This window comes from Micromys minutus (genome assembly GCF_963924665.1).
Source record: "Micromys minutus genome assembly, chromosome: 18".
NCBI lineage: Eukaryota > Metazoa > Chordata > Mammalia > Rodentia > Muridae > Micromys > Micromys minutus.
The window spans coordinates 17,615,479-17,633,309 of record NC_137953.1 but is presented as its reverse complement, the minus strand read 5'-3'; the positions used below and the strand labels follow the sequence as shown (position 1 = coordinate 17,633,309).

Here is a 17,831-nt window from a genome sequence, read left to right as displayed (position 1 = left end):
ATACTTATTTTCACAATGAGCATTAATAAAGAAGCTTAACTGAATTCTAACCCAGGTGAAGAATTATCCTAGGGTTTGTGAAATGGCTCAGCAGGTATGGGCACATGCTGAGGGGACAGATGACTTAAGGTGGATTTCCAGGATCCACATGTTGAATACTGATCATCTGTAAAAGTAAAAACTCAACAATGTTTTTGAAGGATATTTTTTTGCAAGGTAAGTTACACTCAGAGAATGGATATGCTGGTTTGTTTTTGTCAACTTGACAGGATCCTAGACATATTTCAGAAGAGGGGATTTCCATTGAGAAATTGCCTTCATCAGATTGGCTAATTGCCATGTCTTTGGAGTGCTTTCTCGGTTGTTGATTAATATACAAAGACTGATCCCCCTGTGGACTTCATCATCCCAAGGCCAGAGGGCCTGGGCTGTTTGAGAAAGGCTGCAAGAAAGCCAAGTGGAGCCAATTTCATATCATATTTAGTTCCTGCTTCCAGGTTCCTGCCTTGAGCTCCTGGGCTGGTTTCCCTTGATGGCCTGTAATGGAATAAAACTCCCCTTTCCCCAAGAAAGGAAGAAAGTGTAATGTTCTTTAGCATGCTGTTCTCCAACTTCCACATGTGTGCTACAGGAACACACACATAATAATAATGATAATAATAATAATAATAATAGTAGTAATAATAATAATACTCTATATATTTAATAGCCATAAAATGACAATAATGTACTTATATTAAAGATGCCACTATCTAGACAAAAAGCATTCTGGTTTTCTGCAGTAGAAACAAGTGCTATTGACCAGAGTGAATACTGTATTGTTTCACTGATTCTTGGGGAATGGTCGGTCACAGCATAGAAGAAACTCTGTAAATTGCTACAGGGTAAAAAGCATACTGTTTTGGCTGCCCTCAAAGAAATAATAATGTCTAATTCGGTGACCTTGGTTCTTTGATAGAAGTTATTACTGAGAACACTAGTGGTTAAGTACAAGTAAACAGGGTGGACCAACCATGCCAAGCCACACATCTCAGCGATGATCTCATGCCTTCAGATTTATTAACTTGTAACTCATTTAAGCCTCTTAGAAGCTTAGAGCCATGATCCTTTTTGAAAAAGTGAGAAACCAAAGCACAGACATTCATCAATGCAAGGCTGCCTATAGATGCTTCTTTCTTACCTACTATGCTCCTTCCTGTCTGCCCGGCACTGTGATGCATTACTTGAAATACAAAATTTAGGAAAGGGAAGATATAGTGTCATTCCTGATCCCATAGGTTTCAGCCTAAGGTTAGCTGAGTTGCTAATTCAAGCTTGAGACAAAGCAACAACACCATGGTGGAAAGGTACAGGAAAAAAGATTGGCTTCTCAAGATATGGCAGCTAGAGAAAGGAAGCAGGCAGAGGAGGTACTGGGGATTCATTCCCATAGGTTTGTCCTAAGTCACCTACCATAGCTTGTTGAACTATGATTTTGCCAATGGGTTTTGCCACTTGGGAAGTTAATATCCTTACCATCACTGTGCCTTCAACACAAGAGGCTTTGGAGCTCCTGGCCAAACTGTAACAACTACTACATTTTTTCCTGGCTTTATCAAATTAAAAGTTTGTTTGTTTTTAATTTTTGGACTTTGATTAACTTTTCTAGATCTTACTAAATTAAACAAGTTATAAAGACATTAAATGTGTCTCACTCTTTAGAGTTTAAAGCAGGCATTCAGACTGATGTTGGGAGGCAGCACCATGCAAGCCAAGAGTTCTCAAGCACTGACAGCAAAAAGAAAGTAAATCCCAACCATTGGCCAAAACCAAGCACCCAGTTTAGAGAGAATCTCACATTAACTCTTCACTAGGTGTCCTTTGGTTTCTCCTTCCATGCATGTGGTGTCTCAGACAGCTTTGCTTTGAAATCTTGTTAAAGCATTGGATCACTATAAATATTCTTTGCACAAAGTTCCAGTTTTTACACAGCATCCTAAGATTATCTCTGAGAACACTCAAACCATTGTCAGAAACCAAAGACACATTTTGCAAAAGCTGTAGAGAGGTTGTCTCCACGAGCGTATTTTCCAAGAGTTATTTGCACTATGTAGGCTCAACCGGGAGACAGTGCTGTTTCACCGGTGCCATAGCACATTTCATTTTCAATTCTGTGTTTATCTTTCAGATAGGTCAGTCTCCAGACACCCCACCACCATGTGCGTGCCTGTCACTCCATTGTGACAGAAACGCTGAGCATACAATTCAAATTATCATTCAGGTCTTTGATGTGTTGGTTATATGTGGATATTTTAACTTCATCATAGGGGCACCCTTGGTCCTTATATTGACTGTTCTGTCAACAATGGATAAGGAAATTTAGGGAGTTTATTGTGACAATCAGTGGCTATTGCTGTATGTAAAATTGTAGAGAATACTATTTGTGCCTGGAAATGAGTGTCTAAGCCAATCAGGAATAAGTGGCTAAGAAGTTCTAAGAAGCACACATTTCTGATTTATCTGGAGTTTTAAAGTTTATATACACATATATAATATATCACATACCATGTATCATATATTATATATCACATGATATATAATATGTTATTTATATTATATGCAAAAATATATATTTGTGTTATATATATAAATATATACATAGTAATTGTATACACTGTATAAGTTGTATATGTATTGAATATAAATTACATATGTCCCTCAATATTTACCAAGGCATCAGATAATGTAGGTGTTGAAGGAAAGAGCAGAGATGTTGGGGGGCACAAGTGAAGGGAGGATGCTAAGTTTAGAAAAAGGCGAGAGTCCCTGTCCCTGAAGGATCATCAGTCACTGTGAAAACAGAAAGATGTCTTTTTAAGAAAAGAAAGCATCTTCAAAAGATTTTTTTGGTTAGTTTATTTAGTTACATTTGAAATGTTATCCCTCTTCCCTTTTCCCCTCTGAAAAATCCTCTTATTCCAACCCTCCTTCCCAATGCTTCTGTGACAGTGCTCCCTTCCCCACCCACCCACTCCTGCGTCCCTGCCCTGGCATTCCCCTACACTGGGGCATCAAACCTTTCCAGGACCAAGGGCCTCTACTCCCATCGATGCCAAATAAGGCCATCCTCTGCTACATATGCAGCTGGAGCCATGGGTCGCTTCATGTGTGGTTTTTGGCTGGTGGTTTGATGGAGTGATGCAGTAACCATCAGAAGCTTAAAGTGCATAGGAATGTAAACCTCCTGAGTCAAATAGGGAAGAATGACTTGATTTTACGGATGCTCAAGTGGAGCGAATGGTTGACAAACGTGGACACTGGGCTAGGCAGACATATCTAGGTGAGCAAAGTAAGAGCTCCCGCAGGTTTGGCTTGAGAGGCCTGTTCATTGTGACCACAAATGCTGAGGATGATGGCTGAAGTATGACTTGAATTTGGACAAGCTGGCTGAAGGTGGTAGTCATGCTTATGGTTTCATTTTGAGTGGAAGATTACCATAGGTTTACCTCTGAGGAAGAACTGGAAGTCATGCTTCGATTGGGACTGAGGACAGCAGCCTGAAGGTTGTGCACTGGGATAGTGGTAAAATGAGTTACTTCTACTGTAAATGCAAACAGGGAACTAATCTGGCAGCTGTGTTTCTTAACCACCCAATATCCCTTGCCACGTGCCAAATACTAAGCAATGATTATTCTATTCTAAACCTCTAAGCTAGTCAGGTTTCCTCCCAGACAACATCCCTGTTTTACTTGAATCTTTTCATCCAGCTTGATCTTGACCTTGATCCAGCTTTCTTCCTCTGATGTTTTCTGACCTCTCCTCCTGACTTCTTCCTCCGCTTACACTCTCTTCATCCGGGAATCAGAACGTCCGTCTAATCTCTCAATCTCTGTATTGGCTCTTTGGCTTTTATTGGCAAGGCAGAGAATGAATGAGGAGCAATCTGCATACAAACTTGAGATAGGAGCATCTAAGAATAAACATAACAAAGCCATGTCTGGATTGCCCTAAGGTATGAGGGCACAGAAGTCAGCATTTGAGTAACGCAAGGGTAAACTTTGCACGGCGTGCAGAAGCATTATGCCTACAGATGCTGACATCCACGGGTGGCCATAGGATGAATTTGAAAGTATGGAACAGATGTGGAGCATCTGAGATGAAGTGTCAGCAAGGTTGTTTATACATGATATGCACATGATAGTCAAGCGGGAAGAGCCACAGGTGAACCTGGGAAGCCCAGAAGAGATGTTTTGAGAGGTTGTGGTGTCCTGTGTAGATGCAATGTGGATTTAGCTAGTAGACTTAAAGGAAAAAAAAAGATTAGAAAGGATGTGAGCTAGGTTCAGTATTGTGTGGACTAAGAAATTAAGAATCTCACTGTTTTTATATGTAGAAAGGATAAAATGTGCAAGTTTAGTAAATTATACATTCACCGTGATTTTAGAAAAATTTAATTTTTAACTTCTCATCTTTGCTATCTTCCGTGCTATAGATGTGTTGGGTTTTGTTGCAGTTTTGGAGGGATTTCTGGTTATTTTTTTGCTCCTATTTGAAAACACATTTAATTTGGTTGAATTTGTATAGTTTTAAAGTTTCTACAGTCCTCGTTTTTTCACAGATAATTTTATTTTTTTTGCTATTCTAAAAAGTAACTGAGTTGACAATGCTGTTGTGCTTTCTCTGGCTCAGAATCTATATGGAACTGGACGTTTTTTATCCCATCAGCCAAGCTACTTCCCCCTTATAAAGGGAGGAAAATCAGACCGTTTAAAAAGTAACTTTCTTCATTAGCACTGGCTCCTCCACCCCCTTTTAGCTTTTTTCTCCTTTGCAAAAAACCTTTTTTGATAGTCATCAGCTTAAGTAGCAGACCATCCCTCATAATTTCTGTGTAACTTGTTGGCCAACAAGTGAGTTGGCTCTTTCTAAAGTCACAGAAAAGACAGTTTTAGATTTTGCATGCCACACGATGTCCCTAAAGTTAAGGCATTCTAGATGTCCATGGGCTTTGGATGTAGCAGGTGAACATTTAACGAAGGGGGAATCTTTTGTCAACTTTACTGGGTAGCCTTGCCATCCTACAGGCAAAGAAACTTCAGTTTTTTTTGTCTGGTTTCCATCAAGTCTGCTACCACACTGCTGTCAGACCAGGGAACTCCGTGTCATAGCCACCTGTCCAGCCATCTGAGGAGAAGTTCATGCATGTCTTACCTAGTTAGAGCTTCATATGATTTCTGCTACAGCTAGAAGACTGCAAGATCAAAAGATGAAATTCCGGAAAGAACCACTGTAAAGTCACATCAGTGGCTCACCAGTAGAAAGAGCAATAAGCTATCACTGCTCATTAAATAGGTAAACCAAATAATAAACATTAGGTATAATGTTTATAAATAAGCCAAAAACTCATTAGACAATAGAAAGGTGTGTTAACTTGGATACCGTATTGTGCTAGCTAGAGCAAGCATTAAATAGTGCACAATGATGATTGTGCCCAACAGTGAACATGTGCGGCTTAGTTTTGCTGGTTGTTCCTCTGTTTTTATAAAAGCTTTACTTGTTTGCTGATGTATTTACTTGTTTATTTTGTTCTTTTGGGGCTGGATTTTTCTACCTACTCTGGGTTGTCTTGGATCTTATGTAGACGACACTAGCCTCAAACTCAAAGAAATCTGTCTCTTGCTGCCCAACTCCGAAGAGTAAACACACTATGTCTGGCAACATTCCTTTTAAAGATTGTTTTATGAATTACAGACATGAGTCACTGCTGTATTTATACATTCCTACCCATTTCTTTTTTCTGCTTAGCTCTTCTTCTAAGATCTGTATATACATGTTTACTTATGTAGTTATATTGTGTGTGTGTGTGTGTGTGTGTGTGTGTGTGTGTGTGTAAAATCTTACTGAGTTTATTTGGTGTAGCTCTTCTATGTGTGTGTTTAAGGCTGATTACTAAGGACTGAAAAACCTCTCAGTGAGTTTGCCCATCTTCTAAGTGCTCTCTCTTTCTTAGCAACTAATCGCCTATCATCAGATGCTTTGTGAAATTTCTCAAGTTGATGTTAGCATGTCAGCTGGTACTGCCATTATGCAAGCGTATTGGGAGATTTCATGGCTAGAAGATAATCGCTCATAGTAAATGTTCTGGTCCTTTGGCTCTTACAGTCTCTCTGCCCCATCTTCCCTATTTTTCCTAAGCCTTGGATGTAAGGAATGTGTTCTGGAAGAATCAGATAGGATTGAACACCCCCAAATTACTCAGTCTAAGAATTTTGAGTAGTTGTGAATCACTGTTGTAAATGAAGTTTTATGATGAGTAATGAAAGCTATACTTACGTATGGAGCTATGGACATGTTATTCAGGAAAGGTAATTAGAAACTATATTAGTAAAGTTCTCTGTTGAAAACTTTGTAGGAATTTAAAGCTAAAGAATTCACTCATGGGACCACTTTTCATCTTTTGATCCTCTGGAGTTCTGTGACTCCTTCTGGGCCTAGGCATTTGTTTTTTTTTTTTTTTTTTTTTTTTTTATCAGAAGGCTTTTTATCGATGTTTTGGTCTCTTATTTATCATGGGTCTATTTAAGTTGGTGTTTTCTTAATATTTTAACTTTGGTGATTTCCCTGGCCTAGTGTTGGGTTTGGGCTGGAAGCTGATAAAGGTGCCACACAAACTGTTAACAGAGATAAGCAATCAACAGTCCTAACCAGCAGTGAAGCCCAAGGACCACAGCGAGATGCAGATAGTCATGAGAAACATTTATGACTTAGTTTAGATAAATGGATAACAGCATCTTTTCTTTTAGAAATAAGTAAAGCTTTTCTTAGAGTCCATGTGGCCTTTCCTTCTCCCAGTGCTTCAGAACCAGTGGTGAATATTTGTGCTTACAACCTAAAGACTGCTCATATCTACTGGTACAGTAACAGGAAGGCAATGTTAGTACACCCTACCCCACATTTATCAGATAGCTCCTGGGGACTGTTGCTACAGCTGAAGTAGGCCCAGTGTTTTTACTGAAGGATTGGTGGGACTTAGAGTTTGTTTTAATTTGAACATAGAAATAATGACAAGTGCAAAGAATTTTATTTCAAGGGATTATTTACAGAATATTTAATAATGTTTGAACAGCAATAAGAATACAATTCATCTGTTATTAGCTGGAACTACTTATGGTGGCTCGTATTTGCTTGTTAGTTAGTTAGTTAGTTTTGATTATCTCACAGTTCCTAAAAACTCAGAGCAAAATCCCTCATCATGGGCATCTCTGGCAGAAGTCTCTATTTTATTTGTTTAACAATGGCTTCAAACAGCTGTTGCCAACAAGGAACTCATAAAGAACTTCTTTGACAAATGTGTTTCCAATGGAATCCTTTTAAGATTTGAAAGAATATAATGTCCATGTCACATGTTGTATATAGAAGGGAAAGCTAGGGGAAATTATAACAGACAGATCAGAAGAGGGATGGTGATGGTGGTACAGGATATGCTGAGAAAAGTCTCCTAGTTGACATCATAAGAAAGTGCTACCAAGGATAGGTCTGAGAAAGAGAGAGCAGACGGAGGTAGAGATAACTCCACAGGATAACAAGAAAACAGAGCAGCTTAGCTTTTCTGGGCTGAAACCCAAAGAGATTGGGGGACCAGCAGAACTGATGTAGCACCACACAAATGGACAGAGTGCCAGCTATTAACATCTCTAGGAAAAATCCCATCCATGCTTTGTCTTTCTCTGAGAGGTTTAGAATATATATAACCACATTAAACATTCTGAGATGTGCAACATGCATTTTATTGGAGTTTGCTTACATAGGCTTTGCCTGGAAGAGCACAAGAAACAGTACAATGTGAGCAACCAAGGAAGAGAGTAAAAGGCTGATTCATTTTGAATATTAACATCTCCCTGGAGCTAGTAGGGTCTCTGAAGTGCAGCTTAAGAAATTCTGGTCTACCTAACCGAGGCATAGCAATACTTGTAAAGATCATATTGATCATGAATCTGCTATTAAATTAAAACCAAACCAAACAAGTCAGTCAGTGTTAGCTGCTCCCTGCCCATAGCTGATAGTTCAGTGGCTGCCTGAGTACCCCAGACTCCTCACCATCTCATCTCTCTGCACGCCTTTCCCAAGGCACACAACTCCAGTTGGATCAGCCAGTCATGACTACGTCCTTTCCCCACAATTGACCATATTTGCTAAGTCTGCAGTACTATGTAAAGATAAAATTAAAGTAATGCAAGCTGTCTAGATCTTATTTCCTTACCTTCTCTTTCCTGGAAGAACAAAGGCTTCCATAAAGCTCTTAGGAAACATTACTTTCTAAGCAGTGATCTCATACTGGATCACTGGTGCTTTAGATTACACTTTATTGACCTAAACACTTCACTTTTATATCATTCTTTCTTCATGAATTCATTCTTAGTTTGCACACTTATTCTTCCATACACACTTGTCAGATGGTTTTATTCTTATATTTTTTTTCAGTAAAAAGAATAGAGACTCTGAATAGATTGTCCTCAACATTGAAAGGACCATATTTTACAGCCTGGTCTCATCTGCCAGGATTCCAGATCTAGATATGCTCAGATGCAAGGCAGGTACATTTAGATACTCCACAGAGAAAATACAGTGTCCTTGATGGGAACTTAACAGTGTGGAAGACAAAACAGCTAACTAATCCCTATGGAAACCTGTTGTGTAGGGTCCAGCCAGGAAGTGTGAATTGAACCACAAACCATGATTATGAGAATTCAAGAAAAAGGCAGAGGTGAGTAGGCCATGCTACATGAACTGAGACCTATGTGCACTGAAGCTAAGTATTTTGTTGGACAAAGGAAAGCCTAAAGTAGGAGAGGGCATGGCATGGGTGTGGGGCTAGGCAAGTTCTACAGGGTTATAGAAGTTTACTGTACCAAGACAGGAAGACAAGATTGAGTCCAAAGTATTATAAGTCCACAGAAAATTTTATTGGTTTCTTAGTGAAGTAATGAAGCAATAAGATAGGCTATAAGCCTTAGGATCCCCTTGCTTATTAGAAATAAAAGTCTATAAAATAAAAACAGATGTTCACCCCAAACAACTCTCCCTTCCTTGAACTCTTCAAATTTTTTATATTGAATTATTTTTTTTTTATGTTACAGAAGTAGTCTCACAGGTTGAAACTAATAATGTTGTAACTCAGTTTCTAAGGCTGTAGTTATTGGTCATACTCCAAAAAAATAGATTATAGGGTGGGGGTTAGTCAATTTATTTTTTTATCATTGTGACAAAATCCCAGAGATAAGCAGCTGAAAAGAGAAAGTCTGCTCCTGGCTCCTGGTTTGAGAAACTAGAGCCTGAGGTGGTGGGGCCTGTTGCTGTAGGTCTTGGGAGAGGCAGCACATCACAGTGGGGAACATGGACAGAGCGGCCAGATAGGAAGTGTGGGGTTCTTAAGGGCACCACCCAGTGATTTTGTTTCTTTCACTAGGACTTCATATCTCACTTGCACTAGAAGCCAGAAATCTAGCCTTTGAAACATTACCTTTGAGGGCATTTACAATTCAACCTGCACACAGCCTTATACAATTTTTAAAAATAAGTTCTGACTTGGTCATAATTAGACCAAGGTGAAGTCATTGGAAGCACATAAAGTGGCAGCTGATCCTGTCCCTGATTTTAGTGAGAATGTAAAGGAAAATGTGTTAGTGACATTATGTAACTAATTATATTAAGAAACTTGCTTTCTGTGAGCTTGTCTTTGGCATGATTTTGTTTGAAATTAAACGGATTCTGGATAAAAGTGTAAGGGGAACAGGTAATTATACCATTATGTAGCTGTTTGGTGTTTTAAACAGTAATGGCATTTTTAAGTGTCTCCTTTTCAGTTTACCCACATATTATTTTGCATATACTTACCTCAGCAATCATTGTTAGTGGTGAGTAAGGGGTCTGGTTCCATAACATAAGGTATTGGATATTTAGAATCTATTTTTATTAATAAGGTCTGCTCTCTCTCTCTTTTTTTAAAATTGAACAACTTTATTTTAAAAAACAAAGATAAATGTACAGATTTTAAGCATTTTTGCATAAAAGTATATGAATACATTTTTGTCAGTACTTGATTTTTTTAAAGGTTTAATAGCATGCCTTAAAATCTTACTAGTTACAATGAGCATAAAGTACATGTAAAACAAGATTAAGCATAATGATTTTTCTTTCTTTCTTTTTTTTTTTTTTTTTTTTTTGGCCTTTGTTTTTCTTGAACTTCATATAGCCTGTAAGTTGTTCTTGGGGTGTTCAGAGCTTCCTGGGGTTAGTATCCAATTATCAGTGACAACATATTATATCTGTTCTTTTGTGACTGGGTTACCTCACTCAGGATGATATTCTCTAGATGCATCCATTTTCCTAAAAATTTCATAAAGTCATTGTTTCTGATAGCTGAATAGTACTCCATTGTGTAAATATACCACAATTTTTGTGTCCATTCATCTACTGAAGGATATCTGGGTTTCTCTTTCCAGCTTCTGGCTATTATAAATAGGGCTGCTATGAACATTGTGGTACCTGTGTCTTTGTTGTATGTTAGAGAGTCTCTGGGGTATATGCCCAGAAGTGGAATAACTGGGTCTTCAGGTAGTACTATGTCCAATTTTCTGAGGAATCGACAGACTGATTTCCAGAGTGGTTATACCAGTTTACAACACCACCAACAGTGGAGAAGTGTTCCTCTTTCCCTGCATCCTCACCAGCATCTGCTGTCATCTGAATTTTTGATCTTAGCCATTCTGATTGGTGTGAGGTGGAATCTCAGGGTTGTTTTGATTTGCATTTCCCTGGTGGCTAAGGATGTTCCTCAATTGAAAACTTTTTGTTTAGCTCTGTACCCCATTTTTAATAGGGTTGTTTGATTCTCTGGTGTTTAACTTCTTGAGATCTTTGTATACCTTGGATAATAGGCCTCTATCGGATGTGGGGTTGGTAAAGATCTTTTCCCAATCTGTTGGCTGCCGTTTTGTTTTTTTTGACAATGTCCTTAGCCTTACAGAAACTTTGCAATCTCATTAAGTCCCATTTGTCAATATTTGACCTTAGAGCACGAGTCATTACTGTTCTGTTCAGGAAATTTTCTCCTGTTCCTATGTGTTCTAAGGATTTCTCTACTTTCTTTTCTAATAGTTTCAGTGTGCCTGGTTTCATGTGGAGATCTTTGATCCACTTGCACTTGAGCTTTGCACAAGGAGATAAGAAAGGGTCTATTTTCATTCTTCTGCATGCTGAGTGCTAGTTGGACCAACACCATTTGTTGAAGAGGCTGTCCTTTTTCCATTGAATGTTTATAGCTCCTTTGTCAAAAATCAGGTGACCACATATGTGAGGGCTCATTTTTGGATCTTCTATTCTATTCCATTGATCCATATGCCTATCTCTGTACCAGTACCATGCAGTTTTTAACACAATTGCCTTGTAATATAGCTTGAGGTCAGGGATGGTGATTCCTGCAGATATTCTCTTGTTGTTGAGGATGGAGTTTGCTATTCTGGGTCTTTTGTTATTCCAGATGAAATTGCACATTGCTCTTTCCAACTCTAGGAAGAACTTGGGTTGGAATTTTGATGGGGATTGCATCGAATCTGTAGATTGCTTTTGGTATGATGGCCATTTTTGCAATGTTTATCCTTCCAATCCATGAGCATGGGAGATCTTTCCATTTTCTGAGATCTTCCTTGATTTTCCTGGGTCTCCACTGTTCCCCATTTAGAATCTATTTAATAGCTAGGAATTGATATTCAATATTACTGACAAATTCTTCACCTGGTCTTTGAAGATTAAAGACCTTATAACTCTTTATTAATTTAGAAAAGATAAAATTTCAAGAATATATAAATTATAAATTAACTCATTGTTTAATGTTAGATTTAAACAAGTATATTTTAAAATGAACATACAGATATTAACAATTAAGTGAGTCAGTAATGCACCCAGTAGTACTTACATGTCCACAGTCAAATCAGAGAATCACAGCAGTGGTATGAACTACATATGCACTATGGAGACCAGAAAAATAAAAAGAAATAATTCCTTTGACACTGACTTTTTAATGTTGAACTGCTAATCATTAAGACAAGTTCTGTCTTTCATCAAGAGTAGAGTTGTTCCTCTTTTCAAAATGTAAAAGTTACATAATTTCACACCATCCAATATATCCCAGGGCTCCAACCTCTCCGTTTCAATTCATTGCTTCTTTTGAAAAAATTTTTCTTATTACATATATATGCAAATAAATACCTAAATGTACCTCAGAAGTCTGTTTAGTGTTACTTGTATGTATGCTTTTAGGCCTGACTACTTGGTACTGGATAAGTACTTAGAGGGATCACTTAAAGGCTGCTTCTCCCTTTGTCGGCAGCCATTGATTGATAGTAGCTCTTCGCCTAGAGGCTGGCCCAATGAGCTTTTCTCCATTTGTTTTGGAATGTCAACTAGTGTTGTCATTGTTCAAGTCTTGCTTAAGAAGCTATATTGTTGATATATAGAAGAAATTTTTGTGGAAGACTTTTTGTTCCTCCAACTCTCACTATCTTCTGGCTCTCGTTTCTATGATATCCTCTGAGCCTTAGGTATAAAGGTTGTGTTGTATTGCATATCTGTCCACTGGGGATGGACAGCCCATGATCAGTTCTACTCTGCATTTGATTAGTCATGGCTTTCTGTAATGATTTCTTTCTGCTGCATAAAGAAGCTTTTAAAGTAAGGATGAGAGGGATAAATAACACTATTTGATATAGCTATAAGAATCATTATTTTATAGTTACATAAATTACATGTGATATGTGTGTGTGACTGTGTATATATACATTATACATCATAAGAATCATTATTTTATAGTTACCTAAATTACATGTGATGTGTGTGTGTGTGTGTAACTGTGTATATATACATTATACATTTTAGTTATGCCACTTGAGATGATTACGCCTCTCCCCAACAGCAATCTAACAAAACCCCCAGTACCAGGTGTGCAAAACCTCCATTTGAGTTGTAGGCCAGAGGAGTCCAGGAGACTCCTAAAACAATATAGGCTATTACTCTCCCACTTGAATGCCTTCTAGAAGTTAAAGGTGCTATTGCTGAAGACACCACCCTCCTAAACACAGGACTTGGAGGATTTGAGCTGGATATGATCCAAAAGCCTCCTCCCTGAGCATGAGCTTTCATCATACCAGAAAGTGCTGTGTAAGCGACCAAGGGAGAAGAGCAATCAATAGTCCAACCCGGCTGTGACCCCCATGAACCACAGCAGTAACCAGAATGGGAAGATATCCTGGAAGGTGCATAATGGTACTTATATCTTGGCAGTAACAAACAGCTGTCTAATTGGATTGAAGGTCATTAAAAGGATGGAAAGAATTCCTAGTACCATAAATCCGGGCAAGTGCCAATGGCTGTGCAGGTCAGAGATCTTAGAGAAGAACAAACACTGCAGCTTCACTAGAACAGTGTAATTACTAAAGACAATCTAAATTCTTGTCTGTGCTTCCATAAGTACATGTAGCTGTCCTTAATACACTTAACCCCTATCCTCACCTCCAGACAGTCCAAGATCAGTTTCAAGATCTCATCAGAAACAGTTAAAGTTGAGTGGTTCATGTCCTCACTATTGAGTACACTACTTCCTGTCATTCTTGGTGTGTCACAATGACAAAAAGTAAGTCTAGTGACTATTATTAAAGAGAATAAATATTTACATTATCCACACTAATAACCTGTGCCAGCTCTCTAGACCTCTGCAGGTTTTCTTGTTAACTGAAATGTCCTTCTGTATTTTATTGCAAGCATCTCCATATGGAAATAATACTTTAAAAATAAACAAACAAAGCCCATGTTTAATTAAATCACATCCTCCCTTACTTACCAATCATTGAGTCCTTGGCCAAGGACATTGTGTATGAATGGTTAGTATGTGTTGTACATTTTCCTGAACTGACCTCAGTAGGTAGCGCTGTCTCTTGCAAATTACAGAACCCTGAAACAAAAAGGTGCTGCTGTTCAGTTCTAGCTGTGCACTCAGTACACTGCAGGAACTCACTGAGCATCTACTGAGTGGGCTAAAAAGCATGAAAGTCTGTTCGGGTGTCCAGGTGTTTCTTCAGTTCAGGAACACTCCAGCAGCCCCAGGGTCTATCTCAAACCCATCCCTTCAAGGGCCTGTGCAGCACAGTGCCATAAAACATCATGTCCCTCTACCGTCCCTAGGTGGTAATTTATCCAGCTGTTCCAGGGATGCACTTGTGGAGCTGGTACATGAACAAAGAACCTTTGCAGAGCAGTTTGATGATTTAGCTAAAATTAATTCTATAAATATTTAGCATTTATGCTGATTGCTGCCTTCCTAATACCATATTATCATTAGACTTTAATAATATACTGCAGAATTAAGTGGAAAGTGTGGTCCATGCTGTCTGAGTTTTCCTTTGTTTTATGAAAGGCAGTATAGAGCTAATTTTAAAAGAAATAGACATTATTCTTAGAGAAATAGTTTTTATATTATTTTATTTCTAAACAGGATTTTACTTATTTTCTACTCTATTCAGAGAGCTGCAATTACTAAAGTATCATAGGATTCTTGAAATAAGACATCTATTCATATAAATCCCCATTAGTCGATTCCAAAAGCAATGATACACTGAATGCTGTTCATATATAATTTTCTTTCTTTCTTTCTTTCTTTCTTTTTTTTGGGGGGGGGGTAAAGTCATCTAATTACATTTTCAAAATCTGTGTGGCTTTCTTCAGTTTAGAATTGTGGTGTTTATTAATATGCATATTGTGGCTACAAATAGATAAAAGTTGTTTAATATAAGGTATAGGTTACCTTCCTGGGGTTTTTGCACGAGCCATATGTAAAGGTGAAAAGGCACAGATATGCTATCTCATGTTAAAATTGAAAACTCTCAGGTTCGGTGAAGTATGCCCTTTATTCAAATTCACCCAGAAGTGATCAGCATCAAGAATAGAAACTGGATATCATATGTTAATTTTCCTATGTTTGTACAGCTATTATAGTGCTATAATGCACTGCATTCTGTAGTATATAAACCAGCTTCTTAGAATTGGTGTCAGTTTCTCCTTCACCTCCATAACCACAGTACGTCATAGGTCAAGTTGATATAAAAGTCAGAAAATGTCCATGTGACCAGCCCATGAAAGACCTCTTGGACCCATTTGTCAAACACTTTCATGTCAGTATTTTAGAGTTCAGAAAATGGCTGAACTCTATCTAAATTTATCTTTGGTAGTATTCCAGTTCCGTGAAGAAAACTGAGCCCTTAAGAATTTAGGTTCTAACCTTTCTAATGCTGAGGCACTATATTACACCTCATGTTGTGGTGAACCCCCCCCCACCACAAAATCGTTTTGGTGCTACTTCATAACAATAATTTTGCTAGTGTTATGAATCATAATATAAATACAGATATGCAGGATATTTTGATATGTGACCCACAGGTTTAGGTCATCTATTTAGGCTTCAGCTTAAAATATGAATATAGATGTCTTCATTTGTTCTCTAAAAGCAGCCATTGGTGACTCGTCATTCGACAGACTCTATGCCGAAGTCAGATCTGCTGATCCTGAGCGATGCTGGGACTCCAGCTTTGTGTTTTGTTATTTGTTGAGTAGAAGAAACGTGTGCTGTGTACCAGTCACTTTTTATTTCCAAGGGATCCTGTTCCTGCTGCGATCCTAGATTCAGACATCCCTGTGCAGGCTTGGGTTCCCCTCCTTCTGAGGAGTATACAAATACGATTCTCAGAAAAGTATTTGTCCAGCCAGTTCTGTTCTCAGTCATAGATTGCCTTTTATAATCATACACATGAGAACCCCTGGGCATATTATATATACTACATTAATATCCTCTATGGCATGTCTCCCTAATAGGAAATATGACGTTCAGATCTCATGTGTACATGTGACCTCAGCTCCTCTCTAGAGAATACTCAGATATAAACATTAAAAGTCTCATAGAGACATCAAGGCAAAGCTAGTGGAACATTAGGTAAGATGTTGCCCGATTGGCAAATAGATGAGAATTTACACCATGCATTCACATCTGTAATCCTAGCGCCCAGGATTAAGGCAAGAAGACTGCTGCTAGTTCAAGGCCAGCTTGGCTTACACAGGAAAGGAGAGTGTAGATACTGTCTCAAAATTATGTGCGTACATCTCTACACACACACACACCAAGTGGGGGGGGGCAGAGAGGAGAGACTGAGTACAAGATTTCGTCCTCTTTTTAAGCGAAGAGCATTCACTTAAAGAAGTCAAAAAGCCCTTTGTAGGGGCTGGAGAGATGGCTCAGTGGTTAAGAGCACCGACTGTTCTTCCAGAGGTCCTGAGTTCATTTCCCAGCAACCACATGGTGGCTCGCGACCATCTGTAATGAGATCTGGTGCCCTCTTCTGGTGTGTCTGAAGACAGTGGCAATGTACTCATGTACATAAAATAAATCTTTAAAACATAAAATACTGAGGGTCTCATTTTTTAAAAAAGGGAGCTTTCCTCTTGTTGATGTTAGAATGATAGATCTTCAACTAAAGAAAAAGCCTTTTTATATCATGAAGATTTGATACTGTTACATGTATGTGGAGTCAGTCATGTGTGCATGGGTGATTTAATTTCTTTTACCAGTGCGTGTGGAGATAATAGTAGCCAGAATTGAGAACAGACTTTCAAACATATTTTCATCACCAAATGTTATGTATTTGTATTTTGAAGTCATATCAGACAGATGCATTGTTTTCCTAAGGACTTCTTATGGAATTATGATTTATAGTGATTATGATGGAACTGATTGCTCATGTCCTTGATGCTGGATTGTAACAGATGAATAGATTGCTGGTTTCAGATTTGCTGTTCTGGAAGTCATAAAGTGGGGGGTAGGATGGCTGGGAGCACTCTGGAGATTGGTAATCAGATCTGAAATCATTCACCACTGGGTCAGTGGCTGAGCACAGCACAAATTGCTAGTGACATAAACCACTCATTCAAGGACCGGTTGTCTCCAAGTCAGATACTCCTTGTTTATTCTTTTCTCCTTTGCTCATGCATGCCAGACTTCTAAGCAGCTCCTTAAGCACCAGGTTGACCTTGAGATTTACCAAGTACCTGTCCATACTCACGCCTGTAGCCTGTGACCCTAGACATGGCCCAAGTCCCTGACTACCCTACATATTAATACACAACAGGCTGCATGCTGTAGCAGTGGCTCCAAAACCACTCTATGTTGCATTGGATTAGTTTCTTAGAGCTAAAACTTTGCAGTTGCTGCTCATTATATCTCTTTGTATCCATGTATTTAAACATGTACATGTGCTCCCTCCCCTTTCTGTGATGCTCAGTTCCTGCTGCTGCCCCCCCCCCCCTTCAGTGAGGGAATACACTGGACGGGCCATGGCAGTGTAAGTCAAGTTTAGTACTATTGTGTGCATTTGGCTCTGTAGGGGCAACAAACTAAAGGGTCTAACCATGTGTTTTTAAACGTGTTAGCAGAGATCATGTCAATGCCAAGAAAATGGCATTCTACCTAGAAGCAGTCTTTAACATGCAGGGAAATTTATCACCAGGTGATATATGACTCATGCACTGAATTTTGAAAATTTTAAGTATTCAATTCTAGCTCTATTTCTCCATTGGCTAGACATGACTGAGCCCTGGACTTCTGTCCTTTGCTGAGGATCCCGAATGCTAAATGTTCCTTTTCATGTAATACTGAACTTCAAGTCTCATGGGTCTGCTGGTTCCCCTCATAGTTCCCATTTGGTTCCCATAGATAGGTTATCCTGTGTTGGAGGTTGGTGGTGTGTAATATCTTG

At 38.6% G+C, this 17,831-nt stretch overlaps 1 protein-coding gene across 1 annotated transcript in view; it reads left to right on the top strand.

Moving 5' to 3' along the window:
* The window catches only part of PRDM5 (PR/SET domain 5), a gene marked incomplete at both ends in the record, with an annotated part of 136,122 nt that overhangs the window by 105,663 nt on the left and 12,628 nt on the right, over positions 1 to 17,831 (top strand). The window lies entirely within an intron of this gene.